The sequence below is a fragment of the Rana temporaria genome, chromosome 13 (genome assembly GCF_905171775.1).
Source record: "Rana temporaria chromosome 13, aRanTem1.1, whole genome shotgun sequence".
NCBI classification, from domain to species: Eukaryota; Metazoa; Chordata; class Amphibia; order Anura; family Ranidae; genus Rana; species Rana temporaria.
The window spans coordinates 6604963-6627094 of record NC_053501.1 but is presented as its reverse complement, the minus strand read 5'-3'; positions in this window follow the sequence as shown (position 1 = coordinate 6627094).

The following is a 22132-nucleotide window of genomic DNA, read 5'->3' as shown; positions in this document are numbered from 1 at the left end:
TTTTCCTCCATCCGAATGTCTGTAGGAAGAGCGTTCCATAACCGTGGTCCTTGGACTGCGAATCTTCGTTCTCCTTTCAATTTGTAGCGAGACTTGGGGATGTGGAGGAAGTTCTGATTAGTTGATCGGAGGGCCCGATTTGGGGTGTAGTGTTTTATTTTCTCGCATAAGTATTGCGGCGTGTTTCCCCTCTGACGCACCCTCGTACGTCACTGGGAAAGACCGGTATTTCCCAGTGACGTACGAGGGGGCGGGGTCACGTGACGGGTGGCCGCTTCCCCTATATAAGAAATGTCAAAGCTCCAGAGAGTGGAGCTCGCCTGCTGCGCTCTGGACGGATGGATCTTCTCATCGCTGGACCGGACCGCTGATCACCCGTCGCTGGAGAGATCATCCGTCGCTGGATAGAAGACAACGTTGGAGCAGGGAGCCGCATCGACAGTGGATTACCACCGCTGGTCTTTTTTTTTTATTAATAAAGGAATTTTTTCTACGGTGTCTGTGTGTATTTTTTTTTATCTATTTACACTTCCTCTGTGAAATGGTAGAGGTACAGTGTACCCCATTACCAATTCACATAGGGGGGGCCAGGATCTGGGGGTCCCCTTTGTTAAAGGGGTCTTCCAGATTCTGATAAGCCCCCCGCCCGCAGACCCCCACAACCACCGGGCAAGGGTTGTGGGGATGAGGCCCTTGTCCCCATCAACATGGGGACATCCTCCCCATGTTGAGGGCATGTGGCCTGGTGCGGTTCAGGAGAGGGGGGGCGCACTCTGTCCCCCCCTCTTTTCTGCGGCCGGCCAGGTTAACGTGCTCGGATAAGGGTCTGGTGTGGATTTTTGGGGGAACTCCACGCCATTTTTTTTTTAAATTTGGGGTGGAGTTCCCCTTAAAATCCACACCAGACCTGAAGGGTCTGGTATGGATATTTGGGGGGAACCCCACGTCATTTTTTTTTTAATTGATGGCGGGGTTCCCCTTAATATCCATATCAGACCTGAAGGGCATGTTAATGGAATTTGGGGGGACCCCCAGGATTTTTTTTTTTAAATGTTATGAATGAATCATCTCTGAATTGCCAGAGCCGACAATTCATTAGAGCCGCAAAGCCAGTTTTAAATCTCTTTTTTTTCTTTCAGAAATGACATTTTGTGCAGAGACAGTTCTATGTACGGGAAACATGCGCTTTTTCACATGCTGACTTTACACCCCCCCCAGGTACGAAATTTAAAGTAATATTACACTTTTATTGTTTCACTTTTAGCATTATTAAATTTACTGCTCCTGAAAAAACGGCCGTTTTAAAAAAAAATTTGTTGCATTGATACATGTTTCCTCGGACAGGACCCGGGTCCCCAAACACTTTTTAGGACAATAACTTGCATATTAGCCTTTAAAATTAACACTTTAGATTTCTCCCATTGACTTTAACAGGGTGTTCCGCGGCTTTTCGAATTTGCCGCGAACACCCCAAATTGTTCGTCGAACAGGCGAACAGGCAATGTTCGCGTCGAACATGAGTTTGACTCAAACTCGAAGCTCATCCCTAGAGAAGAGGCGGTACACCTGTGCAAGACGGAAGGGAAGCCGGAGGTCAGATTTGAGCATTTACCTTACATTTACTGGATGTTGTACAATAGAGAGTCTGAAAAGTAAAAAAAAAAAAAAAAAAGGAAAACTCTAGGGCCAGTTCAATAAGTCAGTAAGTCATTTCATTAATTAAGAAGCAGACAGGTCTGTGCGCCCGCACGGTGATTAGTGATCTGTTAGCGGGCATTGCGTTATTGTCAAGCGAGAGGCAAAATGAAACAATTTGTGGAGATGATCTGAAGAGAATTAAAAATGTTGTCAAGTGAAGCCAAAGAGTAACGACCCGCATGAATCACGCCGCCGAGATTTACGACCTGCCCGGCAAAACGGTGTCGCAGCAGCCCCAGCCGCGGCCGGCCCGACGGCCCTCACATCATCCATAACAACTCTGACGCAGGCTTTGCGGAAAATAAAACCAAAAAAAAAAAAAAGAGAAATCTGGTTGGTTTATGAATTACGGCCACTAAATTACGCCGGGTTTGGCACTCCCCGCAATTTACTGGAGGCATAAATTCTCCCGCTAAATGAAAGTTCGGGGAAAGTGGCTACTGAAGTGTGAAAGACAGACTCGATGGATGGATATTTTTACTGTGGAAAATAAACTTTAATTCTACTGTTCGTATGGAGGCAACGGGAACGGCCGGGTCGGGGTAGACGTTATCCGCGCCCTGGATGGAGCCCAAAACCAACAGGAATGGTTTTCACGGCTTTTAACTGTTTTGTTACCATTACTAAACTAGCAAGAGCCAGATTCATAAGGGGCCCATTTACACTTCTCAATGCATCAATGAATGTTAAATGCGTTAGCACGTTGGAGAACCATTTTTTTCTAATGTCACCTCATTATGAATGACACCTAACTGAACCTTTGATGGACATGCTTTGCAGCGCACCACAACGCATAGTAACATACACTACATTGCCAAAAGTATTGGGACACCTGCCTTTACACACACATGGGCCCGGATTCACATACATTGGCACATAGTTATGCCGGCGTAGCGTATCAAATATACGTAGCGCAGAGCGGCGAGCACAGTATTCACAAAGCACTTGCTCCCTAATCTACGCTGGGTTCCCTCGGCGTAACTCGTCGTAAGTGGCAGTGGGCGTGAGCCCTGCTAAGGAGGCGTGGCCCCATGTAAATGATGTACTGAGCGTCATAAAGATACGAATAATGTACGGCGCATGCGCCGTCCCGTGGAGATCCCGTGCCAACTGTCTGAAGAGTCATTAGCTACAGACCTCCATATGTGGCCTTCATATTAGCATAACAACAGTGTATAGAGAGCTTCATGGAATGGGTTTCAATGGCCGAGCAGCTGCATCCAGTACACAAAGCAAGGTCCATAAAGACATGGATGAGCGAGTTTGGGATGGAGGAAATTGACTGGCCTGCATAGAGTCCTGACCTCAACCTGATAGAACACATTTGGAATGAATTGTGAGCCAGGCCTTCTCAAACAACATTAGTGCCTGTAAGGGGGGCACTGATGTCAGGTGAGTCATTGATGTAAGGGGGCACAGATGTAAGGGGGCCACTGATGTCAGGTGGGGCATTGATGTAAGGGGGGCACAGATGTCAGGTGGGGCATTAATGTAAGGGGGCACAGATGTCAGGTGGGGCATTAATGTAAGGGGGCACTGATGTAAAGTGGAGCATTAATGTAAGCGGGGCACAGATGTCAGGTGAATCATTGATGAAAGGGGGCCACTGATGTAGAGTGGGGCATTGATGTAAGGGGGTCACTAATGTCAGGAGGGGCATTGATATAAGGGGGTCACTGATGTCAGGAGGGGCATTAATGTAAGGGGGGCACAGATGTAAGGTGGGGCATTGATGTAATGAGGGCACAGATGTCAGGTGAGTCATTGATGTAAGGGGGGCACAGATGTAAGGGGGCCACTGATGTCCGGTGGGGCATTGAGGCAAGGGGGACACTGATGTAACGCGGGGCATTAATGTAAGGGGGCACTGATGTCAGGTGAATCATTGATGTAAGGTGGGGCACTGATGTAAGGTGGGGCACTGATGTAAGGTGGGGCATTGATGTAAGGTGGGGCATTGATGTAAGGTGGGGCATTGATGTAAGGTGGGGCATTGATGTAAGGTGGGGCATTGATGTAAAGGGGGCACTGATGTAAGGTGGGGCATTGATGTAAGGTGGGGCATTAATGTATGGGGGACTGAGTCTTTCCCACAGGTGAAAGAATATCTAGCTTCACCACTAACATCTGGGTAAAGTAAAAGCTGGGGGTCACACAGTAAGTGCCAAAGCACCACAAGTTGAACACCAAGAGAAGAAAACGAGGCACCCAACTCACAGATATACACCTCGATCAGGAAAGTGTAAAATTGTCATAGCAAGCGATGCTCTTATATTCCGTCCATAGGTCCTCAATGTTGTAACTAGTACAAGAGACTGCAGGGGAAAAAAACGATATTGTGACAAAGTGCAATTTAATCCTTTCTTTCTGGCACGTCTGAGAGGGTCATTCTCTTGGAAGCACTTTTAAATACGAGATCGCTGCGCTCTACACGGGGGACGTATTAATTCAGCGATTCTGGCAGACTCCAATGGCACCGCAGAGTTTGTGCTGTTTTTTAATTTATAAAGAAATAAAATAACTGTTTGTACACTGGAGGAAGTTTGAAGCGGGCATTCATCTAGGATTTATTTTTCCAGATTAATTGGAACATATGAATGTAATCTGCACCTTCCCTGAGGGGGTGGCGGCCCGCAGACCGCGTCCGTCTTTAGGCATTAGGATTTCGTTAAACGTCTGACTGTAATCCTCCAGCGGAATTTGTCACACACAAAGCAATAATGCAGTAATGTGAAGAAGGTTGTGACAAACACAGAATTTCCTTAATGTGGAACAAAAAAACATAAAAAAACATAAAAAAATCATAACTTTTTTTTTTTTTTAAAGATACCATTATTTTTACTTTCCAATCAGCTCACAGATAGTGACAATGGCACTGGATTTTTAGGAAGACCGACAATTTTTTTTTAAATATATTTAAAATATATCATTTTTTTTTTTTTTCATTTGTCAATTTGAACATAGGGGTTGGTAGCTGCATGCCATCCTATTATGTATTCGCAACTGTAAGATGTGTGCATACATTCATTCCAAGTTAGAGACAATTAGTGAAGGGTGGAGGAAGTATGGTTTAAAAAAAACAAAGGCTAGTAGTTAATGGATTTCTGGGAGGACCAAAAGTTATATATATTTTATTACGCATGTTTATTGCATTTTTTTTAATATAATATTTAAAAAAATAAATGATATATATATATATATACTTTATTTTTTGCATATTTACTGCATGTTTAGTTTATTTTTATTTTTTTATTTTAGCTTTGAATTTATATATATATATATATATATATATATATATATATATATATATATATACCGGTATATATATATATAGGGGGTAATCCACAAAGATCCGGCGCAACGTAATTTTTCCTATTTAAGTTACACCGCCGCAAAATTTCTACCTAAGTGCCCGATCCACAAAGCCTAGAAACCTAGAAATTTTGAGCGGTGTAACTTAAATCCGGGCGGCGCAAGGCGTTCCTCTTCTCCAGGGGGCGATTCCCATTTAAATGAGGCGCGCTCCCGCGCCGGCCGTACTGCGCATGCTCGTGACGTCATTTTCCCGACGTGCATAGCGCGAAATTACGTTACGTCGGGCTTTGTGGATCGCGACGGGACAATAAAGTTGCGTCGGGTAAAAAAAAAAGATACGGCGCCAAAAAAATTTTTGGAAATTAAAAAAAAAATCGCGTCGCTAGCAAGAAAGGTCTGTTTTTACAAGGTGTAAACAGTTTACACCTTGTAAAAGCAGCCCTAATTTTGCGTTTGCAAAATAAAACTTACGGAGAAAAAACGAAGCTGAAAAGCTTCGTGGATCTCCGTAAGTCCTAATTTGCATACCCGAGGCGGCATTTCGACGCGAAATGCCCCCAGCGGCGGATGCGGTACTGCATCCTAAGATCCGACAGTGTAATTCAATTACACATGCCGGATCTTTGTCCTAACTATGGGAAACTGATTCTGTGGATCAGTCCCATAGATAGAAACAGGGATACGACGGCGTAACAGCAGTTACTCCATCGTATCTCTTTTGAGGATTTGGCCCAATATTCTTTACTTTTTGCTATAATAAATATCCCCCAAAAAAGATATAAAAAAAAAAATTTTCCTCAGTTTAGGCCGATACATATTCTTCTACCTATTTTTGGTAAAAAAAATCGCAATAAGCGTTTATCGATTGGTTTGCGCAAAATTTATAGCGTTTAGAAAATAGGGGATAGTTTTATTGCATTTTTATTAATAATTATTTTTTTTACAACTAATGGCGGCGATCAGCTTTTTTTCGGACAATTTTGACACATTTTAGGGACAATTGTCATTTTCACAGCAAAAAATGCTATAAAAATGCACTGTTTACTGTGAAAATGACAATTGCCGTTTGGGAGTTAACCACTAGGGGGCGCTGAAGCGGTTAAGTGTGACCTCATAGGTGTTTCTAACTGTAGGGGGGCGGGGCTGGACGTGTGACATCATTGATCGTGTTTCCCTATATCAGGGAACGCGCGATCAATGACAGCGCCACAGTGAAGAACGGGGAAGCTGTGTTTACACTCACCTCTCCCCGTTCTTCAGCTCCGGGGACCGATCGCGGGACTCCAGCGGCGATCGGGTCCGCGAGTCCCGCGGCCACAGTCACAGAGCTTTGGACAGCTGGGCACTTAAAGAGGACGTACAGGTACGTGCTTGTGCCCAGCCGTGCCATTCTGCCGACGTATATGTGCAGGAGGCGGTCCTTAAGTGGTTAAAGGAGAATTAACCAAAAAAGGTTATTAAACCAGCAAGGGCTTTTTTTTACCACTACTATTCCTTTATATTGGCTTTTAAAATGTGCAAATGCAGCAATTTAGAAATCAGATGAAAGGTTTAGCTCTGGGAAACACTTTTTGATAGATAAAAAGTGCATTTTATATACAACTCTATAGATCAGACCAAAATGAGGGACAAATGAGGAGGAAAGAGGGACAGAGGGACATTGATCCAAATCAGGGACAGCCCCTCGAAATCTGGGACAGTTGGGAGCTATGGTTGATGGTAGGAATTTCTGAGCCAAGAAAAAGTAATGTGAAATCTCCACGAAAGGGAAGCAGATGGTGGTAAAACCCAACTGAGGTGCCAACCCTTCTATAACTTGTTCAGCACTTTAGAAACATTGTTGTTCCACTTGAACAGAATTCCTTGCTCTGATCTGTGGCGTTATGATGGGCACCAGTGGAGCAGAAAGATGGAAGGAGATCATTCTTACTCCTCTCATAATGGAATGAATAGCCAACGTCTCTACCACCCGCCGTCCTATCTCCATTTTTTTTTTACTTTGATTTCCTGCCAAGAATGAGGCCATTCAGTTCTCTACCAAACTGACCCCCGGAACGGGGTTATGTACCACCAACCTGTCCGCATGATGTTACTGTACTTGTAAAATATTGGCACAGGCACAAAACGGGCATTGGGGGTGTTGAGATCACATGGGCAGTGACTTACTGCAGCTCCTCAATACCTCATCACTTATGAAAAAGAAATACAGACCTCTGAGAAGATGAAGTTTATTAAACAGATATTGCAGCCAAAATAAATACACAGAGATCTATCTTAAAATTGTGATATGGTTTGTTTTTTCTACAAAGTCGCAATGACAAAGAGCGCTAATCACCAGTGCAGTTAATTTGTTTGTCTGAGACCTCTGTTTTAATTATGGTGTTAGGCTTTTTTTGCATGTTTTTGTACAGTGTTTTTGAACTTTTTAGCCAATTGCGAAAAATATTATCCGTTTCATCATTTGTTGCTACATTTTTACAGCTTTTGTATCCACTTTTATTTATTATTAATTATTTTTATATATATATATATACAGTACAGACCAAAAGTTTGGACACACCTTCTCATTCAAAGAGTTTTCTTTATTTTCATGACTATGAAAATTGTAGATTCACACTGAAGGCATCAAAACTATGAAGGAACACATGTGGAATTATACATAACAAAAAAGTGTGAAACAACTGAAAATATATTTCATATTCTAGGTGCCAGTGAACCCCAACCATCTTGTCATCATATGACACCAGCGTGCCCATGTGCCGCCCTGTGCCATACGATGACTCCTGCATGCCTCTGTGCTCCCTGTGACTTGAGTGACTCCTGAGCATCCTGTGAGCAGGGCCGATCCTAGGCAGGGTGCACGGGGTGCTCCGCACCCGGGCGCCTCAGAGGTGGGGGTGCCGAAGCTCCAAAGTGCTCCCCTCCCTCCTCCTTGTCTGTGTCCAGAGGCGAAGCGCATGTAGCGGCTGCTGCGTTTCCCCATCCCGATTGCTCTCTCCGCTGGCAACTGACAAGAGCCCATACCCCCCGTTGTCCCCAAAATCCAGTCTGGGTACCACAGCGGAGCCTAGTACCGGAACACGTTCCGGCACTAGGCTACACTAATTAATTCTGTCCGGTGTGCATGGAGCAGTCTCCTGTCTGCCCCGCCCCCTCTGCGTGTGTCGGCTCTTCTCCCATAGGCGGTGTGATGAGAAGCTCCTGGGTTGGCCCGGAGCTGCTGCCAATCATCCCATGCACTCCCAGAAATGCCCTCCGAGTGCCACCCTCCAAGTAACCAAAGATGCCAAGTATGCCCCACCCCCTGTAATGTGCTCCTGCTCCCAGTGCGCCCGAGCTACAGGGATCTATTGGACAAGTACTGATCTATGGGGACACCTGATGTGGGGCGCTCTGATGGGGACACCTGATGTGGGGGGCTCTGATGGGGACACCTGCTGTGGGGGGCTCTGATGGGGGACACCTGCTGTGGGGGCTCTAATGGGGGACACCTGCTGGGGGGCTCTGATGGGGGACACCTGCTGTGGGGAGCTCTGATGGGGGACACCTGCTGTGGGGGGCTCTGATGGGGGACACCTGCTGTGGGGGGCTCTGATGGGGGACACCTGCTGGGGGGGCTCTGATGGGAGACACCTGCTGTGGGGAGCTCTGATGGGGGACACCTGCTGGGGGGGACTCTGATGGGGGACACTAATGAAGACTTCTTAGGGGAGCATCTCTGTGTTTGAGTCATAGCCATAGAAACATTTGTAAAGGGGAGGAGTTAGTAAGATGACCCCGGCCATATGGGGACGCCAGAAATATTTTTGCACCCAGGCGTCTGTGACCCTAGGATCGGCCCTGCCTGTGAGCATCTGATGACCCTTGTATGTCTCTGTGACTCCAGTGGCCCCTGAGCATTCTGGTCATCCAGTGACCCTGGAGCATCTTGTGTCACACAGTATGCTTCAGTGTGCCCTGTTACTCCAATGACCCCTGACCATCATGTATCTACTTGTGATAGTGCTCCCCTGTGTCCCCTGTGACTCCAGTGGCCCCTGAGCATTCTGGGTCATCCAGTGACCCTAGTACACCCTGTGGGCCAGATTCTCAGAGGACATACGACGGCGTATCTCCAGATACGCCGTCGTATCTCTGAGTCTGGGCGGTCGTATCTATGCGCCTGATTCTTAGAATCAGTTACGCATAGATTTCTATTAGATCCGACCGGCGTAAGTCTCTTACGCCGTCAGATCGTAACTGCATATTTACGCTGGCCGCTAGGGGCGTGTACGCTGATTTACGCCTAGAAATATGTAAATCAGCTAGATACGCGAATTCACGAACGTACACCTGGCCGATGCAGTACAGTTACGCCGTTTACGTTAGGCTTTTCCCGGCGTAAAGTTACCCCTGCTATATGGTGGCATACATGCGGCGTACCAATGTTAAGTATGGACGTCGTTCCTGTGTCTAATTTTGAATATTTTATGTCGTTTGCGTAAGTCGTACGTGAATGGGGCTGGACGTCATTTACGTTCACGTCGAAACCAATACGTTCTTGCGGCGTACTTTGGAGCAATGCACACTGGGATATTCCACGGACGTCAATCACTTTGGGTCACAAGTTATTAACATAAAACATGCCCCCCTGTTCCAAATTTGAATTAGGCGGGCTTACGCCCGCCTTTTTATGCTAGCCTGCCGCAACTTACGGAGCAAGTGCTTTGAGAATACAGCACTTGCCCGTCTAAGTTGCGGAGGCGTAACGTAAAACGGATACGTTACGCCCCGCGCAAAGATACGCCGAACTACGAGAATCTGGACCTGTGTCTCCAAAGCAATCTATGGACTTCTAGTGCTCCCCAAGTCTCACTGGGCCAGATTCACATAGGAGAGCGGCGGCGTAACGTATCGTAGACACGTTACACCGCCGCAATTTTTCATCGCAAGTGCCTGATTCACCAAGCACTTGCGATGAAAACCTACGCCGGCGGCCTCCGGCGAAAGGCGGGCCAATTTAAATGGGCGTGTGCCATTTAAATTAGGCGCGCTCCCTCGCCGGACCTACCGCGCATGCTCCGTTTCCGAACTCCCGTCGTGCATTGCGCGCCGTGACCTCATTTTTTCAAACGGCGACGCGCGTAGCGTAATTCCGTATTCCCGGACGGCTTACGCAAACGACGTTGATTTTTAAATTTCGACGCGGGAACGACGGCCATACTTTAGACAGCAATACACTTGCTGACTAAAGTTAGGGCACCTAAAACGACGACTAACTTTGCGACGGGAAACTAGACTAGCGGCGACGTAGCGAACGCGAAAATCCGTCGTGAATCGCCGTAACTCCTAATTTGCATACCCGACGCTGGTTTACGATGCAAACTCCCCCCAGCGGCGGCCGCGGTATTGCATCCTAAGATCCGACAGTGTAAAACAATTACACCTGTCGGATCTTAGGGATATCTATGCGTAACTGATTCTATGAATCAGCCGCATAGATACGCCGTCGTATCTCCACTGTGAATCTGGCCCACTGTGTCTCCACACAGATTCTAGATTAAAAATGACCACATTCATTTGTTTTATAAAGTTTCTCTAGCGCCATCATATCCTGTGGTGCTGTACAAAGTAATAGCTGTACAGATAATGCAATAGATAAACCGTTGTTAAGACAAGCAGATTGGGTTGTATACAATTAACAATTTGCAGACAGCCGGAGATGGAGGGAGGGGGACGGTGACGGAGCTGTATATAGAATGACACCGCAGACTGAACGGATATTTCCGGGTTCAGGTTTCCATCTATGATCCATATTTCTCACCCGCGGTCAGATTGAATCACGTCTGCTCGGCTCATTTGACCTCCTTGTAAACCCAGAAATTTAATACGTTTTGAGTTTTGAGTCTTTGTTTCAATTTTAAACAATGTGACAACTGACAGATCTTTGTTTTCCTCGCTGTCCATTTGGGATATCGCAAGTTGCGTTGGCCGGGGACTTTCTTCCTCTGGTTACTCATATAACAAATCAGTCTAAAATGACCTGATTAGGTTATACGGCAAAATCGTTTTCCATGGTTCCCGATGTCTGAGCTGTTTGGCTGATGGACTCAGGCCTCGTACACACGACCGAGTTTCTTGCTGGGAGATATTTTTTGCCGAGGAAACCGGTGGTGTGTACATTTTCGTCGAGGAAACTGTCAAGAAACTCGACGAGCCAAAAAGAGAACATGTTCTCTATTTCCTTGACGGGAATGGAGAAAATTGGCTTATCGAGTTCCTCGACAGCCTAACAAGGAACTCGACGAGGAAAACGATGTGTTTCGCCCGTCGAGTTTCTCGGCGGTGTGTACGAGGCTTCAGAGTACTTTTTGTCAGAGAGCCGAAGTGGGAAAGAAATGTCTAGAAAGGGTTCTTACCTTTTTGACACCAGGGCCGGGACAAGGGGGAGGGCAAGAAGGGGCAGCCGCCCTGAGTAAAGTGCTGTCACTGTATGCTCCAGATCAGTGACTGCCAACCAGTAGGCCATGGCTTCATGTCTGATTTGACATCTACGTCTGTCACTCTGTGCTCCAGCAACAGGGCATGAGGCCCCGTACAGTTCCTGTGACCGATCGCGGGACACCGGCGGCGATTGGGTCCGCGGGTCCCGCGGGCGCAGTCACGGAGCTTCGGACCAGGTCGTGAGCACGCGCTCGCGACCCCACAGCTGGTCCTTTAAGAGGATGTACAGGTACGTGGATGTGCCCAGCCATGCCCTTCTGCCGACGTATATCGGTGTGAAGGGGTCCTTAAGTGGTTAAGGATCATCCGCTAACCATGACTGTAATGAACAAACGCATGACTGATTCAGAAGACTTATCGCCGATGTGATTTGTAGACACTTGTGAGATGAATTTTAGGGAGGAGCGGGTTTCCTACACAGATTAGAATTTTAATTATCTCAAACGGCATTTCCACCCCATTGGGCATGCAGGGAAGAGAGCCATGCACAACGCAACAAATCTGCTTTTGTCTTGACTTGGCGAGCTCGGTACAAGCCTCGTCCCGTGTCTCCGATATCCTCTGGGGAGATGGGAAAAGGGCAGCCCGGTCATTTTCCCAGAACTGATCTAGTGTGTCCATGACAATGGACGGGCGTGGAGGACGTGAGCCTCACCTAATCTATGGAACCGTCGCCTACATCCACGCAATGCCTCCACCTGACCCGAGACGGACTAGAAGGAGATTCATCGGCCTCTTGCTTTAAGTCACGTGTCCCGTCTCCACAACAAAACGAAAGACAGACACAACAAAGTAGACAATTAGAACCGTCCTCCAGAAAAAAAAAAAAAATTGACTGCTCTGATATCAGCAGACTAGGCTCTGGGTCATCTGCCAGGCAGAACAATGGAGGAGCTTTGAGAGGCCGAAAGCCGTGGGAGTTTGGCAGAGCAAATTACTAGATTGCATTGATCGGTTACTTTGGCTTCGGAATTAAAATTCTCACATGATGCACAGCTGTAGAGAATTGTTTTATTTCTTTTATTTTGTAGTAAAACCAGAAAACACACAAGGAGAAAAATAAAATAATTCAGCTGATATCTTTCGTCCATTAACCACTTCCTTACTGGGCACTTAAACCCCCCTCCTGCCCAGACCAAAACAATTAAATTTGGGTATAGTGTTGCATGACTAATGCATGAGTAATTGAGATTCAAAGTGTGACATGAAGGGGGGTGAAAGTGGGTACATAATGGTTAAAAAATAAATAAATAAATAGAGTTTCTTGTTAAAAAAATGTTTAACCACTTGTCCACATATGACGCCCTCCACTTTGTGCAGTGATATCTGAATGATGGGCGCAGCTGCAGGCATCATTCAGATATCACCGTCTTCTGCCGCCGATTCTGTGCACGATAAGAATGATCAAAACGGCAGTTCCGCCGCTTGATCGTTCTTAGAGGCGGCGGGAGGGGATGTCCCCGCCCTCCCGCCGTCATCCGGTGCTTCTCCGGGCTCTCCCGTGCCATCGGGGGCCCGGAGAGCGAATTGGCCGGCGCTTGCTGGGAAAGCATAGAGATGACTGGTGACCAGACAGTCACCCGTCATCTCTATGACTGCCGGAGGTCCGGGCGCATCGTTATGACGTCACGCCCGGGACCCGGAAGTAAACAAAGCTGAAATCGCGGCTGTCGGCATTGGATCGGTGATTTTTTTTCACTGATCTAATGCTTGTAAGCCTGGAGGAGAGATGTGGGGTCTTATTGACCCCACATCTTGATTCCTATTACAAGGGATGTTTACATTCCTTGTAATAGGAAATAAAAGTGATAAAAAAAAAATATGTAAAATAAAATGTAAAAATAAAAAAAATGAAGTAAAATAAAAAGAAAATTTTAAAAAAAATGTTTTAAAACGCCCCTGTCCCCGGTAGCTCGCACTTAGAAGTGAACACGCATGCAAGTCCCGCCCACATATGTAAACGCCATTCAAACCCCACATGTGAGGTATCGTCGCATGCGTTAGAGCTTGTGCAACAATTCTAGCACTGAAACTCCTCTGTAACTCGAAAATAGTAACCTGTAAAAAAAAAAAAAAAAATCGTTGCCTATGGAGATTTTTAAGTACCGAAGTTTGGCGCCATTCCATAAAATGTGCGCAATTTTAAAGCGTGACATGTTAGGTATCTATTTACTCGGCATAACATCGTCTTTCACATTATACAAAAAAATTGGGCTAACTTTACTGTTTCGCTATTTTTTAATCCATTAAAACCGTTTATTTTTTTCCCAAAAAAAGGCGTTTGAAAAGTTTTTGCGCAAATACCGTGCGAGAAAAAAAGTTGCAATGACTGCCATTTTATTCCCTAGGGTGTCTGCTAAAAATAAATATATAATAGCAAAAAAAAATTGATTTTTACATGAAGGAGAGAAGTGCCAAAATAGGCCCGGTGGACTAGTGGTTAACCACTTCCAGACCGCCGCATGTACATTTACGTTGGCAGAATGGCACGGACAGGCACATTGGCGTACCTGTACGTCCCTGCCTAGACGTGGGTCGGGGGTCCGATCGGGACCCCCCCGGTACATGCGGCGGTTCCCGTGAGTGTCTGAGCGATCCGGGACGAGGGCGCGGCTATTAGTTTCTAGCCGCCCCCTCGCGATCACTCACCGGAGCTGAAGAAAGGGGAGAGCCGTATGTAAACACGGCTTCCCCGTGCTTCACTGTGGCGGCTGCATCGATCGAGTGATCCCATTTATAGGGAGACTCGATCGATGACGTCAGACCTACAGCCCCACCCCCCCTACAGTTGTAAACACACACTAGGTGAACCCTAACTCCTACAGCGCCCCCTGTGGTTAACTCCCAAACTGCAACTGTCATTTTCACAATAAAGAATGCAATTTAAATGCATTTTTTGCTGTGAAAATGACAATGGTCCCAAAAATGTGTCAAAATTGTCCGAAGAGTCCGCCATAATGTCGCAGTCACGAAAAAAAACGCTGATCGCTGCCATTAGTAGTAAAAAAATAAAAATAAAAAAAAAACTATCCCCTATTTTGTAAACGCTATAAATTTTGTGCAAACCTATCAATAAACGCTTATTGCTTTTTTCTTTACCAAAAATAGGTAGAAGAATACGTATCGGCCTAAACTGAGGAAAAAAAAAATATTTATGTTTTGGGGGATATTTATTATGGCAAAAAGTAAAAAATATTGCATTTTTTTCAAAATTGTCGCTCTATTTTTGTTTATAGCGCAAAAAATAAAAACCGCAGAGGTGATCAAATACCACCAAAATAAAGCTCTATTTGTGGGGAAAATATGGGGGTCTATATGGGGTATAGCGGGTACAGGAGCTGAAGTGGGAAGCAGAGGCGCTGACCATGACCAGAAGACCCCGTACAGACTCTGCTATGTGTCCTGGATGCTTTAGCCGTCTCTCTGATACATTTATTAATTTCTGGTCTCAGATTTATCTTTAAACGCGGAATTCTATTAGCAAGGGGAAAAGGGATCCGTGCAACGTGTCCATACATGATTCAAGAGTTTTTCTTAAAGGAAGAACAAGCCGATCCTTTCTTGGAATCCAGGCTCTGTGACTTGCCGTTCCCTCTGAACGCCCGAGGAATGCGGAGAGTGAATGTTAACATCCCGACCAAAGACAACTTTGCAGCACAAGCCCCGCCATTCATGCAGAGTGCGAGTTTTGTCGCGGACCAGCCGCAGAGCTCCCGTGTCCGAAAACAGACGGGCCATTCAAACAGCACTTGGCTGGGACTCGGAAACATAATATTGACGACTCGCGTGCAACCCTATACGGCTGATTAGGTGAACATATTTCCCCGTCACCCAATCACCTTTGCCGAGCGGAGGCCTGCCTGTTCTTGAAGTTAGAATTATATGAAGCTGAGAGACCATTAACCTGACTGTAGTTTAATAATGTACTAGTGACTCCTCTCAGTATGAGTATTTACACTTTGCAAAGAGACCCGGGGCGATTCTGAGACGAACTAAACGCAGGAGTGCAGGGAGCTGAGCGCACCTTCCATGAACGTCCACACCCTTCTCTGTACCCACCCCCCTTCCCATCCACGTATATTTCATTCAGGAAAAAATAAATACATTTATTAAAAAATTGTCATAAATTATTTGCAAAATGGTGTGTGTGTGTATATGTATGTGTTTCGGTGTGTGTGTATGTGTGTGTGTGTGTGTATATGTATGTGTTTCTGTGTGTGTGTGTTTGTGTGTGTGTGTGTGTGTGTATATGTATGTGTTTCTGTGTGTGTGTGTGTGTATATGTATGTGTTTCTGTGTGTGTGTGTGTGTGTGTGTGTGTATATGTATGTGTTTGTGTGTGTGTGTGTATATGTATGTGTTTCTGTGTGTGTGTGTGTGTGTGTGTGTGTGTATATGTATGTGTTTCTGTGTGTGTGTATATGTATGTGTTTCTGTGTGTGTGTGTGTGTGTGTGTGTGTGTGTATATGTATGTGTTTCTGTGTGTGTTTGTGTGTGTGTGTGTGTGTGTATATGTATGTGTTTCTGTGTGTGTGTGTGTGTGTGTGTGTGTGTATATGTATGTGTTTCTGTGTGTGTGTGTGTGTGTGTGTGTGTATATGTATGTGTTTCTGTGTGTGTGTTTGTGTGTGTGTATATGTATGTGTTTCTGTGTGTGTGTGTGTGTGTATATGTATGTGTTTCTGTGTGTGTGTGTGTGTGTGTGTGTATGTATGTGTTTCGGTGTGTGTGTGTGTGTGTATATGTATGTGTTTCTGTGTGTGTGTGTGTGTGTGTGTATATGTATGTGTTTCTGTGTGTGTGTGTGTGTGTGTGTGTATATATAAGGGATGAGCCGAACACCCCCCTGTTCGGTTCGCACCAGAACTTGCGAACACACCAAATGTTCGTGTGAACGTTAGAACCCTATTAAAGTCTACGGGACTCGAACATTTGAAATCTAAAGTGCTATTTTTAAAGGATAATATGCAAGTTATTGTCCTAAAAAGTGTTTGGGGGCCCGGGTCCTGTCCCAGGAAACATGTATCAATGCAAAAAAAAAGTTTTAAAAACGGCCGTTTTTTCGGGAGCAGTGATTTTAATAATGCTAAAAGTGAAACAATAAAGTGAAATATTCCTTTAAATTTCGTACCTAGGGGGGGTGTAAAGTCAGCATGTGAAATAGCGCATGTTTCCCGTACATAGAACTGTCCCTGCACAAAGTGTCATTTCTGAAAGGAAAAAAAGTCTTTTAAAACCGGACTTGCGGCAATAATGAATTGTCGGCTCTGGCAATTCAGAGATGATTCATTCATAAAAAAAAAAAAAAATAGCGTGGGGGTCCCCCCAAATTCTATTACCAGGCCCTTCAGGTCTGGTATGGATATTAAGGGGAACCCCGCCGTCAATTTAAAAAAAAAATGACGTGGGGTTCCCCCCAAATATCCATTCCAGACCCTTCAGGTCTGGTGTGGATTTTAAAGGGAACTCCACCCCAAATGTAAAAAAAAATGGCGTGGAGTTCCCCCAAAAATCCACACTAGACCCCTTATCCGAGCACTTTAACCTGGCCGGCCGCAGAAAAGAGGGGGGACAGAGTGCGGCCCCCCCTCTTCTGAACCGTACCAGGCCACATGCCCTCAACATGGGGAGGATGTCCCCATGTTGATGGGGACAAGGGCCTCATCCCCATAACCCTTGCCCAGTGGTTGTGGGGGTCTGCGGGCGGGGGGCTTATCAGAATCTGGAAGACCCCTTTAACAAAGGGGACCCCCAGATCCCGCTCCCCCCCCCCGTGTGAATTGGTAAAGGGGTACATTGTACCTCTACCAATTCACTAAGGCCTAGTACACACGAGAGGATTTATCCGCGGATACGGTCCACCGGACCATTTCCGCGGATAAATCCTCTCGAGGATTTGCGAGGATTTGGATCCGATGGAGTGTACTCACCATCGGATCGAAATCCGCGCCGAAATTCCCTCGCGATGACGTGTCGCGACGTCGCCGCAATGATGACGCGGCGACGTGCGCGACGCTGTCATAAAAGGAATTCCACGCATGCGTCGAATCATTACGACGCATGCGGGGGATCCATTCGGACGGATTGATCCAGTGAGTCTGTACAGACCAGCGGATCAATCCGTTGGGATGGATTCAAGCGGATAGATTTGAAAGCATGTCTTCCAATTTTTATCCGCTTGAAATCCATCCCAGGGGATAAAAATCCGCGGAAACAGATCCGCCGGATTGTACACACCAGGGGATCTATCCGCTGGAGCCGGTCCGCGGATCAATTCCAGCGGATGGATCCTCTAGTGTGTACGGGGCCTAAGGAAGTGTAAATAGTTGGAAAAAACACAAACACACACCGTAGAAAGGGAGGGGGGCGAGCACGACACTCCACACCAGGGAGAAAGCCTTGCATTACTGTGTGGAGTTACAGACAGAAGAACAGGAAGTGAGGATTTCTCAGAAGAAATAAGGACATTTTAAAGCAAAAATGGAAGGATGAGGTAAGTGAAGGAGGACTGCACCTAAGGGAGATATTTAGGAAAAAAAATTGTACCTTTACAACCCCTTTAAAAATGAACTAAATCGTGTTTTTGATTTGTGGTGCTCAGATGTAGTGAAGATCCGCTTTAAAACCAGTCCTTTTACTGTCTGCTTGGATCTTTAACCTACAATTGTTGCTCAGCCGTTGGGCTCCTCACTGCGTTCCTGCCATTCTTGCAGTCCAAAAAGTCTCCCTAGAGAATGGATAGCATGTCAGCGCACTGATAGAAGCATTGTCCGCTTTACAGGAGAGTGAAAAACTACAGACATTGGCCCAGATTCAAGAAGCAATTGCGCCCGTGTAACCATGAGTTACACGGCGCAATTGCTTACTTGCTCCGGTGTAACGAGTGCTCCTGATTCAGGAACCTCGTTACACCGGCTGCAGCCTAAAATCTGCGCGGCATAAGGCTCTTATGCCTCGCAGATTTTAGGCTGCATTTTTGCTGGGGCCGCTAGGGGGCGCTCCCATTGTGATCAGCGTGTAGTATGCAAATTGCATACTACCACTGATTCACAATCTTGCGCGGGCCCCGCGCAAGCCAGGTACGGAGTTTCCGTACGGCTACTTTAGCGCAAGGCTGCCCTTTCTAATAGCAGGGGCAGCCTGTGCTAAAGTATACCACCGCTCCCGCGTCGCGACGTTCAAATGTTATGTCGTTTGCGTAAGTGCTTCGTGAATGGCGCTGGACGCCATTCACGTTCACTTTGAAGCAAATGACGTCCTTGCGACGTCATTTGCCGCAATGCACGGCGGGAAAGTTTCCCGACGGAGCATGCGCTGTACGCTCGGCGCGGGAGCGCGCCTAATTTAAATGATTCCCGCCCCCCGCGGGATCATTTAACTTGCGCACGCTTACGCCGGGCAAATTTGCCGGCGCGCCCTCGCAAGTCACGGAGCTACTGCTCCGTGAATCGAGGGCAGCGCAAAATATTTGCGTGGGCGCAGGGCAAAATCGTTGCCCTGCTCCCCCTGCAAATATAGCGCAAGCTATGCTGAATCTGGGCCATTGTCTATTATAAACGTAACTGCTTGGAAAGTTACTTTTTGATCTTTCTAAAGGTCCATTCAGAGGTCGGGTCAAGACCCTGTTTGAATTCTTTATCAGAATTCTTCACGTGGATTTTTGGCGCACGTGTTTGGCTTTAATCTGAAGGCTGACAATTTCTCCTTTCTCAAAAAAATGAAGAACATTTTGAAAGAAATGTAGTGACTCTCTCTGTTTAACCACTTGCTTACTGGGCACATATACCCCCCTCCTGCCCAGGTGAAATTTCAGCTTCTGCACTGCGTTGCTTTAACTGACAATTACGCATTCGTGCGACGTGGCTCCCCAACAAAATTAACGTCCTTTTTTTCCCCACAAGTGGAGCTTTCTTTTGGTGGTATTTAATCACCTCTGCGGTTTTTATTTTTTTGCGCTATAAACAAAAAAACACGTACATTTTGAAAAAAAAATCTGAGGGCCAGATCCACATAGATCGGCACCGGCGCAGCGTATCCAAGATACGCTACGCCGCCGTAACTTACTTGGCTTTGTTTCAAATCCACAACGAATTTGCGCCGTAAGTTACGGCGGCGTAGTGTATCTCTGGCGGCGGAATTCAAATCGGCGATTAGGGGGCGTGATTCATTTAAATGAACTGCGCATGCTCCGTTTCTAAATTTCCCGCCGTGCATTGCGCGAAATGACGTCGCAAGGACGTAATTTTTTAAACATAGACGTGACTTACGTCCATCCCGATTCACGGACGACTTACGCAAAAAAAATTAAAAATTCAAATTTCGACGCGGGAACGACGGCCATACCTAACATGGCAAATCTAACTATACGCCACAAAAAAAGCAGCTTTAACTATACGCCGGAAAAAGCAGACTAGAGACGACGTAAGAGAATGCGACGGCCGCGCACACGTTCGTGGATCGTCGGAAATAGCTAATTTGCATACCTGACGTGGAAAACGACGCAAACTCCACCCAGCGGACGCCGAAGTATTGCATAGCCGTAGGCCTGTCGGATCTAACCCAAATGCCGTCGTATCTTGGTTTGAGGATTCAAACTAAAGATATGACGCGGGAAATTTGAAAGTACGCCGGCGTATCAGTAGATACGCCGGCGTACTCTCACTGTGGATCTGGCCCAATATTTTTTACTTGTTGCTATAATAAATAGCCCAATTTTTTTTTTTTTTTAAAACATTTTTTTCTCAGTCTAGGCCGATACGTATTTTTCTACATATTTTTGGTTAAAAAAAAAATAAGCGAATGGTTTGTGCAAAAGTTATAGCGCCTACAAAATAGGGGACAGAATTATTATTTTTTATTATTTTATTTTTTACTAGTAATGGCGGCGATCTGCGATTTTTATCGGCACTGCGACATTATGTCGGACACTTTTGACACATTTTGGGCATCATTCACATTTATACTGCGATCAGTGCTATAAATATGCACTGATTACTGTATAAATGTGACTGGCATTGAAGGGGTTAACCATACCTCCCAACTTTTCAACTTCAGAATGAGGGACAAATGAGCATACCTCCCAACGAAGGAGGGGGGAATTCCGTGGATTGGAGTTGTTGAGCGGGGGGGGGGGGAAGTCCGCGGATCAGAGTTGTTGAGCAGGGGGGGGGGGGAATTCCGTGGATCGGAGTTGTTGAGCGGGGGGGTTTATCGCCAATCGCGCGGTAATCGCGGGGGGGATGCCGCGGAATCGCGGGACTCTAGCATTGACAGTCCCGCGAAATTCGGGACGGTTGGGAGGTATGGAACACTAGGGGGTGAGGAAGGGGTTAAATGAGTGTCATGCATAGTGTTTCTAATTGTGGGGGAAGGGGACTGACTGGGGGAGGTGACCGATCTGTGTTCCTATGGACAAGGGACACAGTTCGGTCTCCTCTCTCCCTGACAGGACGTGGATCTGTAACCGCCGATCAGATCCACGTCCTTGTCTCTGTAACCGCCGATCGCGGGTGCCTGGTGGACATCGCGACCGCCAGGCACGCGCATCGGCATCTCAGTGATGCGGCGGGCACGCGCACGCCGCCGCCGGTGGCGCTCGCACGCCCCCCAGTCGCTGAAGGCCGGAGGTCGTATATAGACGGCCTCCCGGAAATTTAGATCCACACTGCGCCCATATAAAGTCGTACGGCCGTCAGGAAGTGGTTAACAAGGCGCGCACTGGGTTCACATGCTGACTTTTGCTGAATTGTCCAAACGGCCTTACAAAATCTTCATCAGAGTTTCCCAGATATCCTCAGAGCTCGCCAAAAACAGGAAATTGTGATTTGCAAAATGATTAAAAAATGAAATTCCTCTAAGCCTGCTAATGAATAAACTGCTAAATACATTTAAGTAAAAGTTGATGCCAAATTTTAGCATCTGGCAAAATATGATGGAAGGAGCTGTTAGGGAGGGAGGATCGGATTTACGATCCCCCCACACTCGCTCCCCACTAGCTGTTAACTTTGTATTATTTTGCGCACAACATGTGCGCTCACTAATGGATTTAACACTATTTGTTCTCATTTGCCAATGTCTCTTCCAATTCCGACGCGATACATTTCATGGTGTAAACATAACACTTTCTTTTCTACTCTTCTAGAGTTCGGTCTCTTAAGAGGGGCAATGTGTTTCACGCTCTTTCTTGTTGTGATAGCAGGGTGGAACTTGAGTATGTTTTAGAGCATTTTCTGTTTCCCCGGAGAGCTGCAAAGTATATTACCCTGATATTAATGTAATCTCAATAACCCGGCTGAATTATAAAGCCGTTTCCAAAGATTTTTCTTGCTGAGATGATTTTGTAGGACGTTCAGTCTCTGGTTTCTCCTGTGTAATTTAGATATAATTGTGTTTTGTCCTCACATGACTGTGTGAAAATATGTGTACTGAGCTAATGGCTAATATCCCAAGGAGGCCCATTGGAGTAATTTGTCTCATTTGTCTAATTGCTTTTATTCTGATGGATATTGTCATATTGTAAGAATGTTCCTCATATCTACAGCCAGAGCAATTCATGCTGATATTTAAACCTGGAAATCCTACACAATGACTCAATGACATCCTCGGTCTTGCAACAGTGGCTTACTGACATTGGGG